Below are 27652 nucleotides of genomic sequence, written 5' to 3'. Positions count from 1 at the left end.
TGTGCCGGCCACACTCTCGGCTCCGCTTGCTGAACTCTGCTCAACAGAAACAGTCATTGTGACTACAGGTTCCCCCAACTATCCCTACTTGTGTTTTAAGGCATACCAGCTCTTCTGTGTAAGGCTCTCTGCTTATAATGAATTATTTTAATTATCCTTACTACTTAAAAAAAAACTTCTGCCTTAAAAAGCCCACCCTTGCCTAGCCATTTAGCCCTGAGATGTTGAGAGGGTGGGGATGAGGGCAGAGCTCAATTAACATCAGGGATTCCTGTTGTTGGAGTTGCACTTGATGATGACTTTCAACCCCAGTCCCTCTGTGGATGTTTCAAAGGCCTCCGGCACTTTCTCCAGAGGAAACCTATGGGTCACTAAGGACTTTACATTCACAGACTTGGACGCAAGCATTGAAATTGCCATCGGCAATGTGTTGCAGTAACGAAACACGACTTGATCTCCACCCCTTGGGGGGCTGCATGCACTACGGGCACACTGGTCATCTCAGAACCCAGTCCCACAAGCATCACGTCCCACCAGCACAAGTGGCGTAGATGCCAGCCTGGATGGTGGTCTCCACCCCAGTGTCCTCGATGGTGACTTCTGGCTTGTGCCCCAGGAGATCTTCCACTTTACTGTTGATTTCCTGAGGGTCCTCCTTGGAGATCTGGAGGACAAAGTCAGCCCCAACTTCCTTGGTTTTAGACTACAGAGAGGCAGGCAGATTAGTCACCACCACTTGAGCTGCACCCATTGCCTTGGCCACTAGCAAAATGACCAGTCCAACTGGTCCAGCACCACACAGAAAGACCTTGTTCCCCAGGGTGACTCCAGCTCGCTGGCAGGCATGGATCACCATAGACAGGGCTCAATCGGGCCTCTTCCTGAAAGAGGACATTGTCAGGAAGCTGGGAGCAGAAGCTGGCATTGTGCTTATAGAACTGGCAGAGGTTCCCATCACCGGGGGCTGTGGCACAGAAGATGGACGGTGACAGGTTAAATTGGCCAATCTTGCAGAATTCATCGGTTTCTTAGGAAGCACCAGGCTCGATGGCAACGCAATCACTTGGTTGAAAGTGCTTTACCAATGATCCTACTTTTAAGACTGTTCCTGAAACTTCATGACCCAGAACCATTGGTTTTTTCACAACAAAATCCCCAATTCGACCGTGCTGCCAGTAGTGGACATCTGAGCCACAGATTCCAACAGAATGCATCTTAAGCAGCATCTTGTTTGGGCCTGGTTCCGAAATATAGTTCTCCAGGTGCAGGTCCCCAGGTCTGTGTACCACCAGGGACAGGTTCAAGAGCTTGGCCGCCGCCATGTCATTCTTCCCTCCTGGGTTAGAGCTGCAGTCCGCAGGATGTGTGGAGGTTCTAGTCTATTGTTCATATTTTTTATCTTTTATTGCTTCTTCTTCTTAAAAAAGACTCTTTAGCATTTCATGTAATACTGGTTTGGTGGTGGTGAACTCATTTAGCTTTTTCTTATCTGTGGAGCTCTTTATCTGACCTTCAATTCTAAATGATAGCTTTGCTGGGTTGAGTAGTCTTGGTTGTAGGTTCTTACTTTTCCTCACTTTGAATATTTCTTGCCACTCCCTTTTGGCCTGAAAAGTTTCTGTTGGGAAATCAGCTGATAGTCGTATGGGTGCTCCCTTGTAGGTAACTAACTGTTTTTCTCTGGTTGCTTTTAAAATTCTCTTTGTCTTTAACCCTTGGCATTTTAATTATGATGTGTCTTGATGTGGGCCTCTTTGGGTTCCTCTTGTTTGGGACTCTGCACTTCCTGGACTTGTAAGTCTATTTCTTTCACCAGGTAGGGGAAGTTTTTTGTCATTATTTCTTCAAATAGATTTTTAATAGCTTGCTCCCTCTCTTCTTCTCCCAGTACCCTGATGATGCAAATGTTGATACTCTTGAAGTTGTCCCAGAGTCTTCTTACACTATCTTCATATTTTTGGATTCTGTTTTCCTTTTGCTCTCCTGATTGGGTGATTTTTGCTTCTTTATATTTCAAATTGTTGATTTAATTCTCAGTGTCCTGTACTGTTGATACCCTGTAAATTATTCTTTATTTCAGTTTGTGCATGCTTCATTTCTGACTGGTCCTTTTTTATGTTGTTGATGTTCTCATTAATTTCCTTGAAATTCTCACTAAGTTTCTTGAAGTTCTCATTCAGTTCCTTTAGCATCCTTATAATCATTGTTTTGAACTCTGTATTTGGTAGTTTGTTGGCTTTCATTTCATTTAGTTCTTTCTCTGGAGATTACTTATGTTCTTTAATTTGTGACATGTTTCTTTGTCTCTGCACTTTGGCTGCTTCCCTGTGTTAGGTAGATCTGCTATGTCTCCCAGAATTGGTAGAGTGGCCATGTGTAGTAGGTGGCCTATAGCGCCCAGTGACTCAGCCTCCCCAGTCTCTTGGGCTGGGCATTCCAGGTGTGCCCCTGTGTGAGCTGTGTGCACTCTCTTATTGTAGTTGAGCCTTGATTTATGTTGGAGTCACTAGGAGGGATTGACCCCCAGGCCAATCTGTTGCAAGGATCGGCTGCAATTATAGCTGAAGACCCCCTCCATAGGTCTCTGAGCCAACCCTATGAAGCAGGACTTGCTTCAGTGGGGCTTTGGTGCTCACTGAGTCTGCCCCCTGAGTGTGTCACTTGTGGAGATGGTAGGGTTGTAATCCAGTGTGGTCCACGTTGAACACTGGGTGTGCTGGCTCTGGGGCCTCCCAAAAGGTGGAAAGTCAGCCTCTGCCTTTCCCCTGCCTGGGGCCATACAGCATGAGCTACAAAGCAATCTGCAGATGGCTGCTACTTGTGTTGCGCTTGAAGGTGCCCAGGAGAGGCCAAGCTCTGAACCAGGGTGGGCTGCTGCTAGTGCCAGGCCTAGGGCCACTTATTGAGAGGTATGGGGCACAGCTGCTGCTTGTTTTATTTTAGCAAAGTCCAAAGAATGAGGCAAGATAGGCCAGTTGTATGGAAAAGCCACTGGAAATGGCTTGGATGAGACTGCAAGAAAGGAGGGGCAGGATCTCAGGGAATCACCAGGGCAGAGCAAAGGGTGTGAGCCAGGTTGATGGAGAGGCAGATATGGCCCAGCCTGTCAGCTCTGTGACAGGGATGGCTCAGCAAAGGAATGCTGGCTTCTGCCAGCACTTCTGTCTGCGAGCAGGCTGCCCTCCAGCTCTTGCCATGATTCCAGACAAGTTAGTTCGTCCCCAAATGTCCCAGGTTCCTTTCAAACTGCTGCCCCAGTGCTGGAGCTCAGAAGGAGTGAGTCCAAGTAAGTGCATGTGCAGGCCCTTTAAGAGGAACTGCCTGGCCAGGCCGTTGTGGCTCAGCGGTTGAGCATCTATCTGTGAACCAGGAGGTCACAGTTGGATTCCCAGGCAAGGCACATACCAGGTTGTAGGCTCGTCCCTGGTAGAGGGTGTGCAGGAGGCAACTGATTAGTGCTTCTCTCTCATCATTGGTGTTTCTATCTCTCTCCCTCTCCCGTCCTCTCTGAAACCAATAAAAATATTTTTTTGAAAGAGGAATTGCCTGGAACTCCAGAAGCATACGTGTCACTCAGCAACAGTCACCACTGGTTTTTACAGCCGGAAGTTATGGGGACTTCTCTTCACAGCACTGGAACCCTGGCTGGGGTCCTGGTGTGAGACAGGGACCCCATCTCCTCTGGGAAACCTCCATAGCCAAGTATTTCTTCCCATTTTAAACTGCCTCACGTGGGTGTTGGACCAGCTGGTTCCATGATTCCACCTGGATCTCTGCCCCCTCCTACCAGTCTCCATTTGCTTCTAATGTAATTCCCTAGTTCAGTGGTTCTCAACCTTGGCTGCACATTAGAATCACCTGGGAGTCTTTTTAACATCCTGATTTCTGGGCCTCATCCTCCAGAAATTCTTTCTTTGTTACTAATGCTGTGGCCCCACCCCAAAACAAAGAAACAGAATTTCTGGAGGATGAGGCCCAGAAATCAGAATGTTAAAAAGACTCCCAGGTGATTCTAATGTGCAGCCAAGGTTGAGAACCACTGCCCTAGCTGTAGGACTTCTGTTCAGCTAGATTTCAGGTGGTTCTGAGTCATGGTTGCTCTGTATTTTAGTTGTAAATTCTGGTGTCACTGTGGGAGGTGGCGAGTGCTGTGCTTACCTATGCTGTCATCTTGTCTGGAATTCAAGTTTACTTTTTTTTTTTAGGGAAGATTCTAGCCTAGGACATGACCACCTGCCACAAACTGCTTTTAGTTAAAAAGTTAATTTCAGGCCATACTTTGTGGTTACTTTAGGTGTCTGAGTTTATAAGGCTGCCACTTAGGCCTATCCTGAGCTTGTCAGGTTAGCATGTGGCCCCTTTTCCTCCACACTTTGTTGAGGGATGTTTTGGGGTGAAAGAGGATTTTATTTGCAGTTATGTTTCCCCCACACTAGCTGAGAACAACTTGCAGGGCACCTGCCTCAAAGCACCTACAGGTGGGTGCAGGCTCTCAGCCCCACCCCAGGGAGCACTCCTCTCCCCAAGGTGCTCTGGAAAAGACCAAGGCCCAGAGGGAGTCCAACCAATTACCACCCACCAGAATCTCTGGGGTAGGGCTAGGAAATCAACATGTTTTTAAAAACTTCCCCCTAGATTTCAGGGTACAGGTAGAGCTGAGATCTGTGGCTTTTAGAGACCACACAAACCCACTCTCACCGGAATTTGAGCTTCAGCAGAGTTATAAAGGGGTTGAAAATTTTCCAGTTCCCCATGGGGAGACACCCATCTCTTCCTGCTCCAGGACTCTCAAGTCTTCTCAGTCTTTATCCTTTCCAAGCCTGGGTCTCACCTTTCCTTCAATTTGGGGAACAATAGATTGCCATTAATTTCATTTCACTAAAGTTAGCTACAAGGGGAAAACCTAATGTAGCTATCCCCAGGAAGCACAGGGAAGGAAAAAAACTTGTCTTTGACCCTCACAGGGTCCCTGGCTTGGTCTGAAAATTACACTGATAAAGACAGAATAACAGGAGAAAAGTATACATTTTATTTAAGGTAAGCTTTTCTTCCTTTTTTTAAAATATATTTTTGTTGATTTCAGAGAGGAAGGGGGAGGTAGAGAGATAGAAACATCAATGATGAGAGAGAATCACTGATTGGCTGTCTCCTGCACACCCCTACTGGGGATCAAGCCCACAACCCAGTCATATGCCCTTGACTGGAATCAAACCCGGGATCCTCCAGTCCGCAGGCTGATGCTCTATCCACAGAGCCAAACCAGCTAGGGCTGTAAGTTTTTCTTTAAAAATTTAATTATTGATTTGAAAGAGAGAGAGAAGAGGAGAGAAACATTGATTTGTTGTTCTACTTATTTATGCATTCAATGGTTGGTTTTGTATGTGTTTGGTGATAGATTAGGAAGGTGGGAGAAAGCAAAGGACGGGGTGGGGGAACCTCTGGGATTGGATGAAAAGTAAAACGATATGCACACATCTTTTATATGAGTGGGTACAGGATAAACAGTTAATGATTAACCTTACATGTGGCTTGGGGTGGGAGTGGGTCAATGGGGAGAAAAGAGGGAATATCTATAATACTTTCAACAATAAAGATACATGTAAAAGAAATTAACATAAAACAATGAGAGGACTTATGGTCTCTGTCCTGGTGCACTGGTTGTGTTGTGGACCAACATTCACGAGAATAAGACCACCGACTCCAATTAGGTCTTAAACAGCAAGCGAGATTTATTGAACTGGCCAGTGACTATAGTTACAGCACCCTGCAGAAGCAGAGGCTGAACTACAGCGCTGACTGCAAGAGTTACATTTTGTTATTAAATTCTGTGGAGGCCCAGAGAAAAATGTGTCTTTCAAATTCTGGGCCCCCAATATGGAGGAAACTCTCTTTATTTGTACTTTTTCTAGTCCTTTGTCTCCCGAATTTGGAATGAGACTTCCGGGCCTTCTGAGAAAGAAGGCCTGCATGCTGGGAAGGGGCCATGAGACCATATCTCAAGGCCTGCCTTGATGTCAGACCTTCCTATCTCTGTGTTTTAGGAACAGACAGCACAGCATGACCCGTCTGGCCAAAGCACCAGATATGCAGCCCAGCACATCTTGTGCCTTGTGAGGTCTGGAAAAAGGGGAGTTACCCAGACTTTCCAAAGAAATGTTACCCTGGAAGCAAATGACAATAGACAGGCGTAGTTAAGATAAAGATGGACCTTCGTCAGGGAAGACACTGATTAACAGGGAGGACATGACTACCCACCATAAACTGCTTTTAGTTTAAAAACTTTTAATTTTAGATCATCCTTTGTGTTTACTTCAGGTCTCTGAGTTTGCAAGGTCGCCATGCAGGCCTTCCCTGAGCTACTCAGGTTAGCATGTGGCCCCTTTTCATCCTGAATATCCTCGGTGGGGACAGAACCTACAATCTTGGTATGTTGGGATGACACTCTAACCAACTGAGCTACCTGGCCAGAGCTACTTAATGGAAGTTTTACATGACATTGGAGCCTTCGTAAATAAATTAAAACCCAAAGGAACCACTAACTTGAGTGTTTTTATGCTGGAGATGAAGAGTGAATGGTCATGGAGGAATATGACAGAACAATGGTAAAAAGTCAGTATGGTGACCTGGGGGAGACAGCTGGGCCTGTTTCTCAGAATCTTCTCAGTGTCTCCTCTGCCTTGGAGATAAGAGGCTCCTTTCCTCTGGTACAAGGAAGGCACCTCTGATCGAAGAGTCTTATAAACTGTTTCAGGGGGTAGAGGGCCGGGGGCGGGGGGGGCGGGTTAGAGAATCCTTCCAGGACCTACCCTACCAGTTCTCCAATTTCTTCAGCTTAAAATATTCAAGGTGCCAAGATGTCCTGAACCCCATCAAAAAGGAATCATTACTTCAAGCTTTGTACTGAGAAATCCAACCATCAGATTTTTTCTAATGCCTCAAAGATTTAAAAAACTCTTAAGACCATGACCCTGTTAAAGAAAAAAATTAACCATTTTCCCTTTAAAATGGTTAATTGTAAGTCCTGTGAATTTCACCTCAATAAAAAGCAAACAAAATGAATCCGTTAAAAAAAAAAAGAAAAAAATTATTTAGACACTTGTTAAAACAGCAATGAAAACTTTATTCAGCACTATGGCAATAGGTGTTGAGACTACTGGTATTATAATAGGGGAGAGAACTGTGGCCCAACTCTCAAAGCAGGACAGAAGGCTGTGGGTTTAAAGCCAACAAACAGTGTGTGTGTGTGTGTGTGTGTGTGTGTGTGTGTTGAGGGGGGGGAGGGGGATGGTCAATGCTAGGAGAATCCCTAAGAGGAGACATCCAGGGTGGGAATTCTTGCTAAACTGTCCGAGTAGAGTATGTGGGGCGCTATCCAAGGCGCCCCTTGAGATAAGCTTAACCGTGCAGGTGCTCAGCATGAAGTAGTTGCTCGCGAAGAGACGACTCTAAGCAAGCAGGACAGAGGGTAGGCATTATCATCTGACCTGACATTAATATAGTTAAGACTGCGGAGGAATGGCGCCACACAAGAATATGCAGCTGCAGATCACACAGCACACTTTATTACTCACAAGGTACCTGGTGCCGTGGGCTCAGACTTAACCGGGGCCCCGGAGAAGAGTGGCATCCTCTGCGGGCAGCGGCGGATCCGTCTTTGGGTGGCTGGCTGTCTGCTTGGGTCGAGTCAGCGGGAGGAGGGCAACTGAAGTCTCACGATCAGAGGTCCGGCCGTTCTTCTGCCTTCCGGCGTGGAGCAAGGCAGCGGGGAGTGTGGATCAGGAGGATGATCGATGTCTCAAGTCGGGGACCTGTTTTTAAGCCTGTTCTGGCCCACGGCACTCCAGGTGGCTATCAGTAACATATGTCATCACACAAGTGTTAATCAGAGTACAAGCTGGTTATCAGTAACATATGGCATTCCTATGGGTGGAGTACAGGAGGAATATGGGGTAAGTTTTATCTATGTCACACACACACAGGGAGGTGGTTACCTAAGTGGTCAAGTCTGACCCTTAATATGTCACTCTAGAGTTCACCCTAAAATTACAAACTTATAAACTAGAAAATTATTACTATTACATAAACCTATTTAACAGGATTCTTGCTGAAGACAGACTGGGATGGTCAGAAATCCAGGACACACAGGTAAACAGATACTGAAGAAATTTAAGACATACCACCCAAAATATGCACTTTGGTATATATTGATTATTTTGAGCTGAAGGCACTTGCAAAACAGCAAATGCTAGGAGAACCCTTCTCTGAACTTCACTGATTCACCTAAAGACAGATCCTCCAAAAAGAATTTTGTTGTCCTACATCCCCTCCCTGGGAGTTCCACCCACTAGGAGAGGAGACTAGAAGTCACCACTTCATCCAGACAGTTTGTCCCAAACTTCCCACCTGTTCTAAGGCCCAGTCATCTTTTTAAAAAATATCCCTCACTCTCTCCTAAGAAGCCCATATCCCCTATGCTTTGGGTGTACAAGCTCTTACTGCTTTTTTGGGGTCTTTTTCCTATGATGCCTCCATGCATATAATATTAAAAATGAAAAAGAAGAAGTAAAACTGTCCTTATTTGCAGATGACATGATACTGTACATACAGAACCCTAAAGACTCCATCAAAAAATTATTAGACTTAATAAATGAATTCGGCAATGTAGCAGGATACAAAATTAATGCTAAGAAATCCATGGCATTTCTTTACACCAATAGTGAACTTACAGAAAGTGAAACTACAGAAGCAATCCCATTTACCATTGCACCAAAAAAATTAAAATACCTAGGAATAAACTTAACTAAGGAGGTAAAAGACTTATATGCTGAAAACTACAGGACACTGAAAAAAGAGATAGAGGAAGACATAAACAGATGGAAGAATATACCGTGTTCATGGATTGGTAGAATCAACATCATCAAAATGTCTATACTACCCAAAGCAATTTATAGATTCAATGCAATCCCCATTAAATTACCAACGGCATATTTCACAAATCTAGAACGAACGTTCCAAAAATTCATCTGGAATAAAAAAAGACCCCGAATAGCTGCAGCAATCCTGAGAAAGAACAAAGTAGGTGGGATCTCAATACCAGATATCAAACTGTATTACAAAGCCACTGTTCTTAAAACAGCTTGGTACTGGCACAAGAACAGACATATAGATCAATGGAATAGAATAGAGACCCCAGAAATCGACCCAAACCACTATGCCCAATTAATATTCGACAAAGGAGGCAAGAGCATACAATGGAGTCAAGACAGTCTTTTCAATAAATGGTGTTGGGAAAATTGGACAGATACATGCAAAAGGATGAAACTAGATCACCAACTCACACCATACACAAAAATAAACTCAAAATGGATAAAAGACTTAAACGTAAGACGGGAAACCATAAAAATACTAGAGGAATCCACAGGCAGCGAAATCGCAAACATATGCCGAAGAAATTTCTTCTCTGATACTGCTCCTAGGGCAATGGAAACTAAAGAGAAAATAAACAAATGGGACTACATCAAAATAAAAAGCTTTTGCACAGCAAAGGAAACCATCAACAAAACAATAAGAAGACCCACTACATGGGAGAACATATTTAGCAATGATATCACCGATAAGGGTTTAATTTCCAACATTTACAGGGATCTCATGAAACTTAACAAAAGGAAGATAAACAATCCAATAAAAAAATGGGCAACGGACTTAGATAGACACTTTTCGAAAGAGGACATACAGAAGGCCGAAAGACATATGAAAACCTGCTCAAAGTCACTAATTATACGAGAGATGCAAATCAAAACGACAATGCGTTATCATCTCACACCTGTCAGAATGGCTATCATCAACAAATCAACAAACAACAAGTGTTGGAGAGGATGTGGAGAAAAAGGAACCCTTCTGCACTGCTGGTGGGAATGCAGACTGGTGCAGCCACTGTGGAGAACAGTATGGAGCTACCTCAGAAGACTAAAAATGGAACTCCCATTTGACCCAGTGATCCCACTACTAGGAATATATCCCAAGAAACCAGAAACGCCAATTAGAAAGGATATATGCACCCCTATGTTCATAGCAGCACAATTCACCATAGCTAAGATTTGGAAACAGCCTAAGTGCCCATCAGCAGATGAGTGGATTAGAAAACTGTGGTACATATACACAATGGAATACTATGCTGCGGTAAAAAAAAAGGAACTCTTGCCTTTTGCAACAGCATGGATGGAACTGGAGAGCATTATGCTAAGTGAAATAAGCCAGTCAGAGAAAGATAAATACCACATGATCTCACTCATTTGTGGATTATAGAGAACAACATAGACTGATGAAAAGGGACAGACCCAAAGACTGAGAAACAGCGATCAGGCTATCAATCCCCAGAAGGAAAGTAGGGGAGGGAGGGGGTAAGGGGAAGAGATCAACAGGACTTGTATACATGTATATAAGCCAAACCAATGGACATGGACAACGGGGGGATGGGAGTGTGTGTGTGTGTGGGGGGGAGGTTGGGGGTTAATGGGGGGGATGAGGACACATTTGTAATACCTTAACTAATAATAATAAAAAAAATGAATACATTTGGACAGTTGTAATACAAATAAAAAATATAATTAAAAATGAATACATTGGTATGCCTTTTCTCCTGATAATGTGACAGTATATATTTCATAGGCCTAGCAATGAAATCTAGGAAAGCAAGGGTGAGGAATTCTCTCCCAACTGACTCAACAGGATTTTGGCTATAGCTGGACTAGGCAGGCCAAGGTCAAGGCCCAAGGACAAGGCATAGTTGAAAAGAGGGCTCAGAGCAGCCTGTCTACAGTTTGGTGTCAATATCTGTTTCTACCACTTCATGCTCTAGCAACAACTACTTAAACCCACCCACCAAAACTTATTCCGTACTTCTGACCCTGCAACTCTCTGTGCTTGAAATGCCTATCCATCTTTTGGTCTATAACCCACATTCAAGACATAAGTCAGCCCTAGCTGGTTTGGCTCAGTGGATAGAGCATCGGCCTGCGGACAGAAGGGTCCTGGGTTTGATTCCAGGCAAGGGCACATGCCCGGGTTGCAGACTCGATCCCCAGTGGGAGGCATGCAGGAGGCAGCCAATTGTCGATTCTCTGTCATCATTGATGTTTCTCTCTTTCTCTCCCTCTCTCAAGTCAATAAAAATATATTAAAAAAAAAAAAAAGACATGTCAGCTTGGACAAATTCCTTGAAAAATACAATTAGCAAATATGAATAAGAACATCTAAACAGCCCCAAATCTAGAAATAAATTTAATTTAGAATCAAATTTTTTCCATTTATTAGAAAGGCCCAGGTCTAGAGGGCTTTATTGGTGAATTCAATAAAATATTTAAGGAAGGAACAATGTCAATACTACACAAGCACTTTAAAAAAATAGGAGAGAAGGAAATACTTCACAACTTTTTTTTTGAGGGCTGTGGGACCGATACCAAAACTTGACTAAGAGATCGCAACAAAATAAAACTCTGTTTGCTAGTATTTTGCATTTCTGTTATTTTATTTTGAAAAAAAAATTATTTTTCAGAAAAGTTGTAAAGAAATGGCTCAATGAACACACATATACCCATCACCCAGTTCTGTTAACCTTTTGCTGCATCTGCTTTATGTCTCTATAAAATAGATGCTTCTGAGTCATTTGAAAGTTGGACCCAGGAGAACTCTTGACTGAATAATTCAGCACACACGTCTCCGAATAATAAGGCACTCTCATCAACAGCCATCACAACACTGAAACACTTAATGATTCCACAATACTCTCTAGTCTAATGCATATTCTCACACAAAGTTCTCCAACTGCCCCCATGTCCTTCATAGCTTCTTTCCTTCAACCAGCTGTAGGATGATTTGCTGGTGATCCCCTGTGGAGCGGTTCTCTAACTTTTCTGTTCTCCTTGATACTGACTTTTTAAAGAGTCCAGTGGAACTAGATTACCCAGATAATCTCTCAATCTGGATTTGTCTTATTTTCCCCGTGACTAAATTTATCTTAAACATTATTTTGGCTGATATACTTGGGTGATGTAAAAACCCACTTTTGACATTCAGTATGCTGCGTAAGGCTTCAGAGGGCAGCTGAGATACTTGTATTTTTCCGCTGTGAAAGCTATAACATTTATTGAAGAAAGAACGTATGTTTGTAAATCACAGAGCTGCCTGGGCATACATTCCACTGTTCCTAATGCTGTTCCAACAGCTGAGATACTTCTAGCAGAACTGTAGTTGCCTCCTGGGGAGTGTGGCCCTTCAGACAAAAGGCTGGCTGAGCTCCTTGGCTTGAGAGCGCTAACGACCATTACTAGAGGCAACATTTAAACCAGGGTTGTCTCCAGGCATTTTTGGTTGTGATACCGTTGGGGGAATGGGGGTACTACTGGCATCTGAGTGGGAAGAGGCCAGCGACGCTGTCAAACATTCCCCCTGAAAAAGTATTATCTGACCCCAAAAGTCAACAGTGTAGAGGTGGGAAAACCAAGGGAGCTACTGACTCCTTGGCACTATTCCTTTGTTCCTGAAAGGCTCCACTATTGTCTGGGCCATCAACGCTAAACACACACACGGAAGTAACCATCCCCGATACCCCCCGCTAAGCGGGAGATGCACTGTCTGCGTCGGTATCTAAACTGGCCCCCCAGCCGGCCTGGGAGCTTCCTGCGCCTGCCCATGCATCAGCCGAGATGAGCGCTGTTCCAGCAGGCACGTGGCACGAGCCATCTTACTGGGAAGAAAAGGTGCCGGTGAAACCCCAAGAGCACTGCTCACGAGCAAGTGAGCTGCAGGTGAGAGCACACGGAGTGCTTTCCAGTAACAAGTCCTGCCACTCAGCCCAACACGCGAGGAGGCAGTTCCTCACGCTTGGCTGGCAGGCTGAGCCTTTGCACTCGAGGAACCGCGTCTGCCCAGGGACTGGCTGGAGGACACCGGCTAGTGTGTGCGTGTGTGTGTGTGTGCGTGTGTGTGTGTGGGGGGGGGGTCAAGGGAGAGCGCTGAAGGGGGTGTGGGTGTGTGGAGGAAAACCAAGTTTGGACGAAGGGGAGAACACTGGCCAGGGTAGGATTCAAACCGGGAGCCAGCCTCCAGGTCCCGCACTCAACTCCTTAGGAGTCAGAACTGTCCCGCCCTCTCGCTCCTCCTCCTGCAAACACCTACCCAGACGCTCAAAGGGCGCCTGGGGCGAAATAAAGTCAAGCAAGTCCTCCCGTGGCCATGGCACGCGTGGCTCCCGGTCTCAGGAGAGACGGGCGTGTACCCCCGTTGCGGTGGCGGCCGGGCACGGGGGGAATGTCGGTCTTGCAGACGCCGCCCTTCACCCCTACTCTCCAGGTAGGGCAGGTGAGCGGACCGGCCCGGTCCGAGCAGCCGGGCGGCCGAGGGATCCGCGCGGGCAGGAGCCGTCGATGGGGGCCACGGCTCAGACCGAGGGCACCCTTGTGCCAGTGTCCGGCCTCAGCCGAAGGGCAGCGAGCGCCGCAGGACGACTTGCTGCTTTAATCCAAGGACAAGGAGAGCTGGCCATTCCGTTATAGGCCTCCCACTGAGCGGAACACCCAAACTTCCCGGGAGGCCTGACGTCGGCGTCAGTAGCGCCCACTGGGGCTCCCGGACCTCCCCCTCCGAATACCGCCCCTTCCCGTCACGCACCTGGGCCCCTGCGGCCCCGCACGGCTAAGTGAGAGGACCCAAGCCCCGCCCCACCGCCCGCCATCAGGTGGGCAGCGTCAGGCTCTGCTCCGCTGCAGGTGACGGTCCGTCCCACTGCCCGCCAGGCCCCGCCCCGCCCCGCCGCTGGGCATTGCAGTGCTCCGTCCCGCCCCGCCCCACCCCCCTGCCGCCAGGTGAGTAGCTCAGGCCCCGCCCATCGCCTGGGGCGCCTGCGCAGTGTGGCCCGTCGGGCCGAGGCCGGGCGGCGCGGCCGGCGCAATCGACAGGCGCAGTGCGCGTGCGCCGTGCGGCCGAGGGCGGGCGGCGGCGGCGGCGGCGGCGGAGCGGGGGCGGGGCGGCGCCGTCTGGCTCGGTCGGGCTGGGGCGGGAGCACGGCGCGGGACGGCGGGGCCGCGGGCTGAGGACAGCGGCCTCAGTGGCCGGCAGGTAAGGCCGTGTGCCGCAGGGGAGCGGGCGTCGCGAGGGGGGGCGCGGCGGGCTTGTTGAGGGGCGGTGGCGCCCGGGGAGCGGCGGGCCACGGCGCATTGTCCGGGCAGCGAGTGGCGCTGTACAGCGCCCCCTGCCGGCCGGGCCGCGGGCGGGGGCCTCCGGCCGTTCGCCTTTGTTCACCGCCCCCGCCAACATGGCCGCCGCCCCTGGCCCGGCAGCTCCGCGCGCTTTGTTCCGGGCGCCGGGGCCCCGGGCGGGCGGTGCGACCAGGGGAGGGGGCCGAGGCGGCGGGCGCTGGCGGGGGCGGGAGGGGTGAGTTGCATAACGCGGGCTGGGCTGCGGCTGGGAAACGGGACCCCCAGGCGGGGGAGGGGCTGGAGGAAGGGGGAAGGTACGAGTCCCCTGGGTCTTGGGGGGCGGGCGGGAGAGGAAGGGGAGGGAGGAGAGGATGTGGGGAAGGGGGGAAAGATGTGGGGCGTGGAGGGGCGGGGCGGGGCCGGCCTGCGGGGCCCGGGGCTGGGCGGGGCGGGATCCCTGGCGACGCGTGGACGCGGTGGGACCCCGCGGGGCCCCGGGGAAGGGAGGGGCTGGGAGGAGGTTCTGCGGGTGGTAACCTGCAGCCCGGCGCGGTCCGCGGGTCTCGGCGGTGGGCCTGGCGGAGAAGGCGGCTGCTCCGGGCTTCCCGTGACGCCCACCGCCCCGCTTCCCGCGCGGCATCCCGCGCCCTCGGCGCCTGGCGCGGGACGGGAGGCGGGCGAGGTCGGTGCACTCGCACCCGCCGACACCTCCTCGCGATGACCTTGAGCGCATTCCGCAGCGTTTGGGGAAGTCTCCCGTGACGCGGACACTGCGCAGCGCCGTGGGTTCGGGTCCGCCTGCCCCTCCGGGGGGGAGGGGGCGACCCCTTTTTCTGTAACGAGACCGGGATTTAGTGACGGTCTCCGCGGTGATGCCTGGACGTGGGCATCCCGGATCTGTTTCTGCAGCTGTTTTGTGCCAATTTGCTTTCTTTGATTTGGGGTTCGGATTCCGGGTTTTGGAGAGGGTTTTTCCTGCGTGTTGAAGTGGCGAGTGCGGATGATTTTACGTATACGTCACAAAGCAACTCGAGATAAACATTTCACTGTTTTAAAGGCTTTCATTGCTTAATGTGACTTGAGTAGACATACCTCTAGGTATGGTTATAACCTATATAACTTCTGCTGGAATTTTCTGGAAGAAGCGTTGTAAAGGGAGAACACAGTAATTGTTTTCTACATAGCTTTGTTAGGAAGTGAAAATTAAACCTATACTTGGGGATGAATACTAGGACAGATGGAGTTTGTGAACACTCTTAAGAGGTTATGAACTTTGGTTGCGAAATTACAGATGGGGCTTAAGTGAAATGAGACCCCCAACTTCCTTCTAGTTAATGGGCAAACGCCAAAAAATTGTAGTAGCTACTAATTTACAGAACGTTTATTATCGGGCTGATAATATATGTAAAGGTTGCACAAAATGCCAGAATTATCAATAGTAGGCATCAGTTTCTTGTGAGGAATAAAATAGAATTTTTTTATTTCTAATATTTTGAGTAGAGAAATAGTAACTGTTAAAATATTGTGAAGTGGATAAGGAAAGAGTGTCTCTGGTCATCAATTTACGTTCAATTTAGGATTTTTAAAAAAGACTTTTGATGATCCCGAGAATTTCCCTAGTACTGTTTCTAACCATACCTTTAATTACCAGTTCAGAATACAGTATTTACTTAGTTCTGGACTATCCGAAGCAGTGTTACTTAAGGTGAATTCTTTGTGACTGTACAGATTGTTCCCAATTTATGATTTTTTGATTTTACAATGACGTGAAAGCAATTCCTGTTCAATAGAAACCGTATTTCAAATTTTGAATTTTGAGTTCTGGGCTAGTGAGCCGCAGCTCCCAGACAGGCACCTGATCACATCAATACTCTACAGTGAACTATGTTGGCATAGTTTTGGAATATTATTTTGGGTTTTTGCATTCCATCATGTCTATAAAACATGTATGTGTCCATCTGTGTGTCCGGTTTCTGGTGAGAAAGATGAAGCTCAAGATAATTTGGCTCAGTGGATCCAGCGTCAGCCTGTGGACTGAAGGGTCCCAGGTTCGTTTGGGGTCCAGGGCACATGCATGGGTTGCAGGCTGATCCCCAGCAGGGGGTGTGCAGGAGGCAGCCGATCAATGATTCTCTCTCATCATTGATGTTTCTGTTTCTCTCTTCCTCTCCCTTCCTCTCTGAAAACAATAAAAATATACTAAAAAAATAATTGGCCTCCTGTAGGCTAATGTAAGTGTTCTGTGCACATTTCAGGTAGGCTAGGGCTAGGCTAAGCCATGATGTAGGTTAGGTGTATTGAATGCACTTTCGACTTACGATATTTTCAACTTACAGTGGATTCATTGGGATATAACCCATTGTAACTTTAGGAGCATCTGTAGTTCTAGGAGCTGTTACAGGATAGACAAAAGGTTCCTTGGTCACCTAAGTTTGGGAAACAATGCTATCCCTTTCATTCTAGGGCAGCGGTTCTTAACCTGTGGGTCGCGAACCCTTTGGCGGTCGAATGACCCTTTCACAGGGGTCGCCTAAGACTATCCTGTATATCAGATATTTACATTACGATTCATAACAGTAGCAACATTACAGTTATGAAGTAGCAATGAAAATAATTTTATGGATGGTCACAGCATGAGGAACTGTATTTAAAGGACCAGAAGGTTGAGAACCACTGTTCTAGGGTCACAATTCACATTTTTACATTTGGGCTGTGAGAAATAGTGCAATAGTGTTTTCCATATTTGGCCTCAGATCTCTTTTTGTTTTGTTTTTAGTGTAATATCTATTAATGCCCTTGAAATCTAGGTAATGGTCATAGGGGTCCTTACAGTGTATTTTAGATAATGTTGCCTTTCCTTTAATTTTGAAGTGAGAGGTTGATGTTTGTGTGTGCCTTTGCATCAGATTTGGCTCTTACTGTATTGATGAGAAATGAATTATTTGAAGTCTTACCTACAAGAAATTTAATTACAGTGTTTTCACTATTGGATTACGTACCTGATTGCACAGTTACAACTTCTGGCTGCATTCCTTAATTAACTTTTTTCCCCTTAGTATGTTAGAAATACATGAGAAAGATCCTGTTGTTTCTGAAGTTACTAATGTGGATTATTTTAGAGATTAAAAATAATGCAGTTTGGTATTTCTTTGGTTTAGCTGTTAGGATTTTAACTGCTGAGAAAGCAGTTAATATATATTCATGTAAATATTTCCTTATGCTTATTCGATGCTTAATTAAATGTTTTCTTTCTTCTCTCTCTGAATAAGAATAAATTGGGAGATGGGAATCAATTATTTTGTCCAAGTATTTTGTTCAGTTTGGAAGACATTATGTTATTGTGAAAAGGAGATGCGCTTTGGAGTTGGACATAGAGTTAGAATGACCTTTCAACTCAGAAGAGTTGGGTTGAAATCCAGCCCCATTGGTCCAAAGTCACATAGCTAATTCATCATGTAGCCCTTTTTAAAAAAAAAATTTATTTTTGCTTATTGATTTTAAGGATAGATTTAGACATTGATTTGTTCTACTTATTTATACATTCATTGGGTGCTTTTTGTATGTGCCCTGACTGGGCATTGAACCCCCAACCTTTGTTGAGGAATAAAATTTGTGTTGATACTATGCTCTAACCAACTGAGCTACCTGACCAGGGCTCACCTTTCCTTTTTGAACTTCTGATTCCTCATCTATAAACTTTTATGAGAATTAAATTAAATAAACTGTAGTGTTAAAAAATAAATAAATAAATAGACTGTAGTGTTTACAATTCCTGAAAAAAAAGCAGCTGAAGCCAAACATTGTTGACTTCCTTCCCCTAAAATCTTTTCCAGAACAAGTTATGTATGGTCATAATAAAGTTGTGCCCTTAGAGACCTTAACAGTTTGTAGGGAAGATACACCTGTATATAATGAGAACATTTTATGCAGAGGGTATTGTGAAAGAGAAGGTGATGCTTCTACAGAATACAGAGTAGGAGAGGATGGATGGAAGGGATAGCAGGAGAAAAGGCATGAAGAAAGTTTTGAGACAATCCTAGGTTTGAATCCCAGCCAAAACATGGCCCTCATTATCTTTTACTCCTTTGGATGTTATGTTTATTTGTAGAATGGGATGGGACACCTACTTCAAGTGTACATTTCAGTGGAGTGGCTCTTGGATAGTAAGTGCCATATGGGTATTGATCATGATGATGATGTTCACCCCTGCTGATGCCACCCGTAGTTTGGGACAGCCCGTGTTTCTAGGAATGAATTTGGGGCCAGATTTTAAATAATTACACATATCACGATAAGGCAGTTGGTGTTTATCCTGTAGGTGGGGGAAACCATGGACAGGCATTGAACAACATGAAGGCGGAGAGGAGGACTTGGAGTGTAGGATATCTTGTCTCCAGAGTCTGGCCGATTGGGGACGGCCGATGAAGTCATTTGACACAGGAGGAATTGGTCTGGAATCACTAGACTGTCAAATGTGTTGATGTTTGGGGGTATTACTTTATCCAGATGTTGGATAAAATATGGGTATGATTTTATCAAAGTGTTGAGAGTGAAAATGAAAAGACTAGTAAAGCATTTTATTCCATTTTAGATGTTTTCAAGTTGCAATAGTGTCTTTAAAAGGCAAAGCAACTTAAAAAAAACATTACATTTGTTTATAGTAAGTTGATCACTTTGCTTATAGTTATATTCTTATAACTTAGGTTTAATTTCTTGATCTGTCCAAAAATAATCTATATGTTTGTAAATGGTCTATATCAGGGGTGGGCAACCCCTGGCAGGCGTGCCAAACATGGCACGCCAGTAACTTCTGCTGGCACGCGAAACCCTCTCTTAAAATCTTCCATTTACAATTTTTTTTTCTTAATATCGACTTTTTTATTTTTCAGATAAATTCAGTCAGTGTAGGTGCATCTTAGATAAATAAATAATTTTACATAACAAGTTATCTTAAAGACCATAGACATGGATTGACAAGAGAGGGGAAGAGCAATTTCTATGCCTCTGCCTTAACTCTCCCTGCCTTCCTAGATCCAACCAGTGTTTTGGTTTCATCCACATACGCTTGTGAATCTTTGTTCTCAGTGATGAATTTTGTTAAGTCTCATAATAGGAGTAGCCTGATGGATGAAAGTAGTAGCTCGTGCATATCTCTGAAGGTCATGAAATATAAACCTGATGTAAAAATCTCTGTCATCAGTGATGCAGCAGCGAAAGTCCCACTGATAACATCAAACGGAGTCATAAAGTTTTCTGTCGGACTATCAGTGTACATGTATACATTAAAAAATAAATGTATTTTTCATCATCATATACTGTGTTTTTGTCGCTCGAATGAATTTTATTATTTCTTCAAGGTTCTTCACATACGTACACCTTAAGAGATATCAAGTAGGCATAACATGGTCTCAAAAAATTAGGGTGGCATGCAGAAGAATTTTGAGTCAGAGATTTTGCTGGTTTTGGCATGCACTCACAAAAAGGTTGCCCACCCCTGGTCTATATGTTGTATATATGATCTTTATATCTGTCTGTATATCCTGACAGAAGTGATAACTATCCTTTTGACTGCGTATGGGTTAGTTCAGTGGTTCTCAACCTTGGGTGCACATTAGAATCACCTGGGAATCTTTTTAAAATCCTGATTTCTGGGCCTCATCCTCTGGAAATTCTGTTTCTTTGTTACTAATGTTGTGGCCCCACCCCATAACAAAGAAACAGAATTTCCGGAGGATGAGGCCCAGAAATCAGGATTTTAAAAAGATTCCCAGGTGATTCTAATGTGCACCCAAGGTTGAGATCCACTGGGTTAGTTGGTTGTGTTTCTTTTTGCTCTTTATCTTTTGAGCATCACTGTAGCACTTGTTTTTGTGTGTGGATCCAGTGCGTTTAACCAAGTAGTAATCACTCTTTTTCTTCAGTTTGTCTTAACTTGGGTCTGGTGGTGTTAGTTTTCCTGATGCAGCTCCATTCATCTTTGAACTGTTTCTTGCTCCTGACACAAGGTGTCTGAGACACGTTTTGTGTTTTTCCTGCCCAGTACCTGTTAGCTGGTTCTTTTTTATTTTTTCAGAGGGGAAGATTTCACTTTATTGTTACACCAGTCTCACAAATAAACCCAATACAGCCAGAAACACTGACCAGATAAAGTGCTATCAGCCGATTCATTTAACCTCTTTTATCTGGAGTGGAATTTAGGTACCAGAACCTAGTGGTATGCGTCCTGATTGCTACTGGGATGCCCCTGTTTTCACTGGACAGACTTGAGATAGATACATTTTGATTTTATGGATATTTCCTTTTCATACCATTGAAAAATTTACATTTTTAGCAATATTAGTTATTTTTCTTTTCCCTACAATATAAATATAGTAGTTTGAAAACACTAATAAAAATGATTGTAGGTTTATATTTTATTAGTTATTTTTGTTCCTAAAACTTATCCACATAAGGATGTATAGTTGACATTCTGAATTACAAAATCATTTAAAAATATTTTCTCTGATTATGTTACTGATTTGATTATTTGGTTTATTTGCATGAAATTCTTAACATTTAAGGATTGTTTTAATTTAGGTAATGTATTTAGTATGTAAACTTTTATGTGGTTTAGAAGTTAAAGCTGTATTACAAAGATATGTTTACAGCTTCCCATTCCTGTCCTTTGTACCTGTTCCCCCCCGCCCCATTTTTATTAGTTTCTGGTTTTTGCAAATATGTTTATACATGTATTTTTTATTTCTCTTCCTTTCTAGAACTCTGTGTTCACTGTTTCTTCCTTTTTACTTAATATATTCTGGAGATGACTTCATATGAGCTCTTTTTTTTTCTTTTGTGCTTGTAGTTTGTCTCCTAATGATGAACAGTTGGGTTGTTTATATTATTTCGCTTTAGTGAATACTTTGTGGATATATTGTTTTGTATTTGTGCAAGAATAGCTTTAAGATTGATTTTGGGGTAATAAGTCAATCAATATGTTTGTAATTCTGGTAATGTCAAAAATTATATTTAAAAAAAAACCATCTCATTATGTCACCCTTTTACTTAAAACTCTCAGTGGCTTCCTATTGCTTTAAAGACAGAACTACATCACATGGCCTCAAGGACTTTGGGACTTCTGCCTCACTGCGCACTACATCTCCCCTTGCTTTTCTAGCTGTAGCCATGCTAGTCCTGCTAGTTCCTGTGCCCATCATCTCCACCAGGGAGTGTGGCACTCGTTCTTTTCCTTTGCCTGGAATGCTTTCTGTCCTTGTTTCATTATTCCTAGTCTTTAGAGCTTATCTCAAATATAGCTTTTGCATGAAGTTTTTCTGTGTGAGTTTGTACATTTGTCCAATAAAGGTAGAGACAATAGTCCAGGAAACCCTCATACCCACTAAAACAGCCATCCATTTGCTGAAGATTTTTTTGACCAATAGGAGGAAGTCTAGTCTCCTATTAGAGACGTTGTTATTCTCCCTGATGCTTATCAAATTTATAGTGCTACATTGGTTTACCTAATTTATGAATTTTTCTTTTCTTTTATATGTATCATGGAGGCCTGGGGCATGAAAATTCATGCACTGGAGGGGTGGCCACTCAGCCCGGCCTGCCCCCTCTCACAGTCCAGGAGCCCTTAGGGGCGGGAGGCGGGCTTCGCTCCCTTCTTCGCTGCCTCACCTCTGCTCCTGGCTCCGCTGCCTTGGCTCCCTCCCTTCTCCGCCGCTTCTCTCCCTTCTGTAGAGCTTGGCTTCCTTCTACGCTGTCTTTAGTCTTTGCTCCGCGCCTGTGTATGCAAATTAACTGCCATCTTTGTTGGGTTAATTTGCATACTCGCTCTGATTGGCTGGTGGGCATAGCGGAGGGATGGTCAATTTGCATGTTTCTCTTTTCTTAGTGTAGATTTATTGATTTCAGAGAGTAAGGGAGAGGGAGATAGAAACATCAGTGATGAGACAGAATCATTGATTGGCTGCCTTCTGCACAACCCCTACTGGGGATTGAGCCCACCCATGTGCCCTTGACTGGAACCCTTCAGTCTGCAGGCCAACGCTCTATCCATTGAACCAAACCAGCTAGGGCGAATTTTTATTTTCCAAAAAAGGCTGAGGTTAATGAAAGCAGAGACTGTTCCTGTTTTTGCTCATAATTACTTTATACTACTTTGCTCAATGCCTGGTTTGTGAGTGCTCAAATCCGTTGGACAGTAACTAGCATTGTCCAAGAGAAGGTGGAGGCTGTGTGTTTATGTCTGGTCTTCTGCACAGAGGTCTCTCAATCGGTGGTTATTAGGGACCCAAGTTAACAAGGTGTAGGAGCTGACGGAGCAGCTTATAGGCAATAAGGCTGTTATCTATATGGCTGATGCTGGACTTTGATGTTCACAGAGCAAGCATTTGGGAATGGAAGATGGATGTGTAGTGGGGAAGAGAATTTGAACAAGCTAGAGGTCACAGCAGGCCAGATTGAAAGCTGTGTTAGTTCTGTTGTCTGTGACCTTGGTTGTGTGGGTGACCTACAAGAGCTGGACCCTTTTCATGGAGCTAACTACACACACTTGGCCCAGGAAGCAGAGGAGCTCAGGGAAGGGAAGGTACAAGCAGGTGCTGCAGCTGATGCAGGCCCAATCATGCCTTGAATCAGTGAGGTCAATTGGAAGATCAGTGGGTGTCCCGTTGCCTTGTTCCCTCTGCCTGCTGCACAAGACTCTCTCTTGTGGCCTGCCCAAACCAGAAATAAACAGGAGAGGAAATTCTGGGGAATGTGATTCAGCTAAGTTAAAACATTACAAAGCAAAATGATGAGTTCGGGTTTTAAATTCCCAACTCAGGTTCTACATAAAGTGTCTGTCTGTGTCTGCCCTAAAAGTACAAATTGAACTCCCAATTTGTAAGTGAAAGCATTGATTAGTAAGGAATGGGATCCTGAAAATTGAATTAAGAGCATATGGTCAGATTCTGATTAACCTGGAGACCTTGAAACCCTAAATTCTGCTGGACTACCTTTGCCAATAGCAAGTCTTTACATTTGGTGTCTGAGGAACTTAATCTCCATTCCCTGAAAAACCTGTAATTGGCCTCTCCTAGGATAGTACAAGCAGATTTCAAAGTGTGAGGTGCAGTGGAGGATGAAGATGGTAAGTAAATGGCAGTACTCACCACCTCCCACAACCACATCAAAATTACTACTAAAATACAAAAGAAACATCATTCAGAATCACCTGAAAGCTGGCTGAATGGAAATCCTACAACTAGAGAAGTAAAGAAGAAAGTACATCAAGACTGGTAGGAGGTGTGGAGGTTCAGAATGGGCTGGTACAACACCCATGTGTGCCATATTTTAATCAGGAGGGATATCTCTGTTACAAAGCCCCCCTGAGGGGCAAGAGGTCCCAGCCCCACACCAGAGCCCCAGCCCAGGGTTCCAGAGCTGGGAAGAGAAGTCCCTATAACTCTGGGCTGTAAAAACCAGTGGGGATTGTGGCTGAGTGACACGGAGGCTGTTGGAGGCCCAGGTGTTCCTCTTAAAGGGCTGGTCCACGAACTTACTAGGACTCGATCCCTCTGAGTTCCAGCTCTAGGCAGCTTTTGGGGAACCCAGGGATGTATGGAGAGGAACTGGACTGTATGACATCTGAGTAGGACTCAGGGTGGCTTTCTCCCAGATGGGGAGCCTCACAGGGGTCATTGCAGAGCTGACTGGCAGCCATGTCCAAGTTTCTATCAGCCTGGCTCACACTTGTCTCTCTACCCTAGTGATTCCCTCAGAACCTGCCCCATCCAATATGCAGCTTCACTCAAGCTGTTTACAGGAACTTTCCCATATGAATGGCCTGCCCTGACTCAGGCTTCAGACTTTGCTAATATCTCTCAAACAAGCAGCAGTTGGCGTCAGTGTGCCCCAAACCTATCAATAAAAGGTCCAAGACCTGACGCTAGCACCAGTCTGCCTTACTTTATAGCTGGACTTTGCCTGGGCACTTCACAAGCCCAATACAAGAAGCAGCCATCTGCTGACCTTTCTGTAGCTCCTTTGGGTGGCCCTAGGCAGTGGCTGACCACCTCCTGGGAGTCACCAGAGCCAGTACACCCGGTGGACAGCTTCAGACCATACTAGATTACAGCTCTACACATCCACAAGTGACACACTCAAGGGGCAGACTAGGTGAGCACCAAAGCCCCACTGAACCAAGTCCTGATCCATAAGAGTGTCTCTTGCACAGCTGCTCTCCCACTGTAGTCCCAGTTGGCCCTCACAGCCAATTGGCCTGGAGGTCAATTCCTCCTGGTGGTACCAACAGCAATCAAGGCTCAACTACAACAAGACTGTGCACACAGCCCACACAGGGGCACACCTAGAGGCTGAGCCACTGGATCCTACAGGATACCTAATGGATAAGGCTGCTCTACCTAATACATAGAAACAAACACAGGGAAGCATCCAAAATGCAGAGATAAACATGTCAAATGAAAGAAATAGAAGCAAGCAAACTACTGGGTACAGAACCATTGTTACACCGTTACTCATGAGACCTTCAAGGGACTTAGTGAGACTTTGAAGTATCTTAGTGAGAATTTCAAGAACCTTAGTGAGAACATCAAAGACGTGAAAAGGGATCAGTCAGAAATTAAGCACACACTAACTGAAATTAAGAATTATTTACAGGGATTCTGAGGATTCTGAGAATCAAATCAATGATTTGGAATGAGGAAGCAGAAAACACCCAACCGGAAGAGCAAAAAATAAAAAAATATGAAGATAGTGTAAGGAGCTTCTGGGACAACTTTAAGCGTGTCAACATTAGCATCATGGGGGTGCCAGAATGAGAAGAGAGAGAGTAAGATACTGAAAACCTATTTGAAGAAATAATGACAGAAAACTTTCTTGTAAGTCCAGGAAGTGCAGAGTCCCAAACAAGAGGAACCCAAAGAGGCCCATACCAAGACACATCATAATTAAAATGCCATGGATTAAAGACAGAGAATCTTAAAAGCAGCAAGAGAAAAGCAGTTAGTTACCTACAAAGGAGCACTCATATGACTGTCAGTTGATTTCTCAACTGAAACTATGCATGCCAGAAAGGAGTGGCAAGAAATATTTAAAGTGATGAAAAGCAGGAACCTACAACCAAGATTACTCTACCCAGCAAAGCTATCAGATAAAGAGCTTCACAGACAAGAAAAAGCTAAAGGAATTCATCACCATCAAACCTGTATTACATGATAAATAAACTGGTGAATAAAATAGAATCAGGTATGGAAACATGGAGTAGACTGATGAATCTCAGAGGGAAGCGGGGATGGGGAAGAGATTAGCCAAAGATCTTACATGCATATATGCATTACCTATGGACACAGACAATAGGGTGGTGAGGGCCTGGGGTGGGGCACGAACCAGGTGAAGGAGGGCATTGGGAGTAATAAGGGGGACATCTGTAATACCCAACAATAAAGGTTTGAGGAAAAAAAGGTGAGTTGCAAAATATGACCCAGGAGGTGTGCTACCTTCTAAAAGGGTGTCTGGTTTGCCACTATATAGTTAGGAACCTGGAGAATATGTTTGGGAATGAATGTTAAGGATGTAGGATAATGGTGGAAGGAGTTAAAGTTGGGTTAGACTGAATTTATTGATATGGGCCTATAAGCAGAGATTCTGCATTCAGTGTTGTAGTTTGAGGGGTTATAAAGGTCCCCTGTTGCTCCTGAAACCTCTCAAAATGTAACCTGTGCTAATTAAGCAAAGTTGAGCTGCTAGAACTACCTTGGTGTACCATAGAGGAAGGGTTCATAAATTTAGGGAGACTGGAGTGTTGGAGTGGATTTGTCATGAAAGACCTGCTTGCCCACCCTGGGCGATTCAGTGCTCATGCCTTATCCCACAGCTATGAGACATTTGTGAGGGGAGTCCAGTATTTTTTTTTTTTTAATATATATTACTGATTTTTTAGAGAGAGGGAGGGAGAGGGAGAGGGATAGAGAGTTAGAAACACTGATGAGAGAGAAGCTTCGATCAGCTGCCTCATGCACACTCCCTACTGGGGATGTGCCCGCAATCAAGGTACATGCCCTTGACCAGAATTGAATCCGGGACCCTTCAATCCGCAGGCTGACACTCTATCCACTGAGCCAAACTGGTTAGGGCCAGTATTCTTTTTTTTTTTTTTTTAATATTTTGATTGATTTTCTTTTTTAGAGAGAGAAACATTGATGTGAGAACAAAATATTGATTGGTTGCCTCCTGCATGCACCCTATTGGGGATCGAGCCCACAATCTGGGCATGTGCCCTGACTAGAAGCAAATCAGCAACATTTTTGTGCACTGAATCGTGTCCAACCAACTGAGCCACACTGTCCATGGCCAGAGCTGAGTTTTCTTGAGAGCACTGGTCACTGTTTTCTGTAGGGCAGAAATCACAGCGGGAATTAGCTGGACTGAACTGCTGAAGGTAAGTGCAGTGGGGATAGTTGGATCCTAGGGTGGCAGGTCACTTTTTTATTTAGAATTAATCTATGGGTTACAACTTGGTAATTTTCTTGTTTACTCTGGTGTTGTTTAAAGTTTTCCTTTAAATTGACACAGTAAAAAAATAAGTGTAATCTCATATACTTCCCATTTGTAATTATTTTTCACAATTTTTGGAATATTATTGATGAAGTAAGGTTCACCTAAAATACATGGCCTTTATTTCTTTAAGTATTTTTATTGATTTTTAGAGAGAGAGAAAAGGAGAGGGGGGGACAGAGAAGAAACATCTGCATGACCCCTACCAGAGATTGAGCTCACGGGCATGTGGTCTGATCAGGAATCAAACTGGCAATCTTTCAGTACATGGGACAGTGTCCCACCAACTGAGCCACACCATCCAGGGCCATGGCATTTATTATTATTTTTTAAATATGTTTTTGTTGATTTTAGAGATAGAGATAGAAACATTGATGAGCGAGAAGCATCACCCACTACCAGGGACCTAGCCTGATACCTGGGCTTTGCCCTGACCTGGAATCAAACTGGTGATCTCTTGGTACATGGAACGACGCTCAATCTACATCAGCCGGGTTTTATTTATTTATTTATTTTTTAAATATATTTTATTGATATTTTAACAGAGAGGAAGGGAGAGAGATAGAGAGTTAGAAACATTGATGAGAGAGAAACATAGGTCAGCTGCCTCCTGCACATCTCCTACTGGGGATGTGCCAGCAACCCAGGTACATGCCCTTGACCGGAATCGAACCTGGGACCTTTCAGTCCGCAGGTTGACGCTCTATCCACTGAGCCAAACCGATTTCGGCTTATTTTTAATTTTAATGTTTTTAATCCTCAACCAAGGGTATGTTTATTGATTTTAGAGAGAGAGGAAGAGAGAAAGAGAAACATCAATGAGAGAACGACACCAATTCATTGTGTCCTGTATGCACCCCAACTAGGGATCTAACCTGCAACCTAGCTAGGTATGTGCCCTGACTGAGAATCAA

At 44.9% G+C, this 27652-nt stretch overlaps 1 protein-coding gene and 1 pseudogene across 2 annotated transcripts in view; one reads left to right on the top strand and one right to left on the bottom strand.

Moving 5' to 3' along the window:
* Nucleotides 1–261: 261 nt before the first annotated feature.
* LOC132212721 (sorbitol dehydrogenase-like) lies at nt 262–1597 on the bottom strand (annotated as a pseudogene).
* A 12368-nt stretch (nt 1598–13965) lies between these two features.
* SPIN1 (spindlin 1) overlaps nt 13966–27652 on the top strand; it is a 94925-nt gene continuing 81238 nt past the window's right edge. Inside the window, exon 1 of one of the 2 annotated variants that reach the window (XM_059656374.1) lies at nt 13966–14115. The gene's annotated coding sequence lies outside the window, so the exon portion shown is untranslated. The remainder of the gene's footprint in view (nt 14116–27652) is intronic. The other variant, XM_059656375.1, reaches the window with a different exon arrangement.

This window comes from Myotis daubentonii, chromosome 11 (assembly GCF_963259705.1).
Source record: "Myotis daubentonii chromosome 11, mMyoDau2.1, whole genome shotgun sequence".
Lineage (NCBI taxonomy): Eukaryota > Metazoa > Chordata > Mammalia > Chiroptera > Vespertilionidae > Myotis > Myotis daubentonii.
This window is presented reverse-complemented; position numbering and strand designations above follow the sequence as displayed.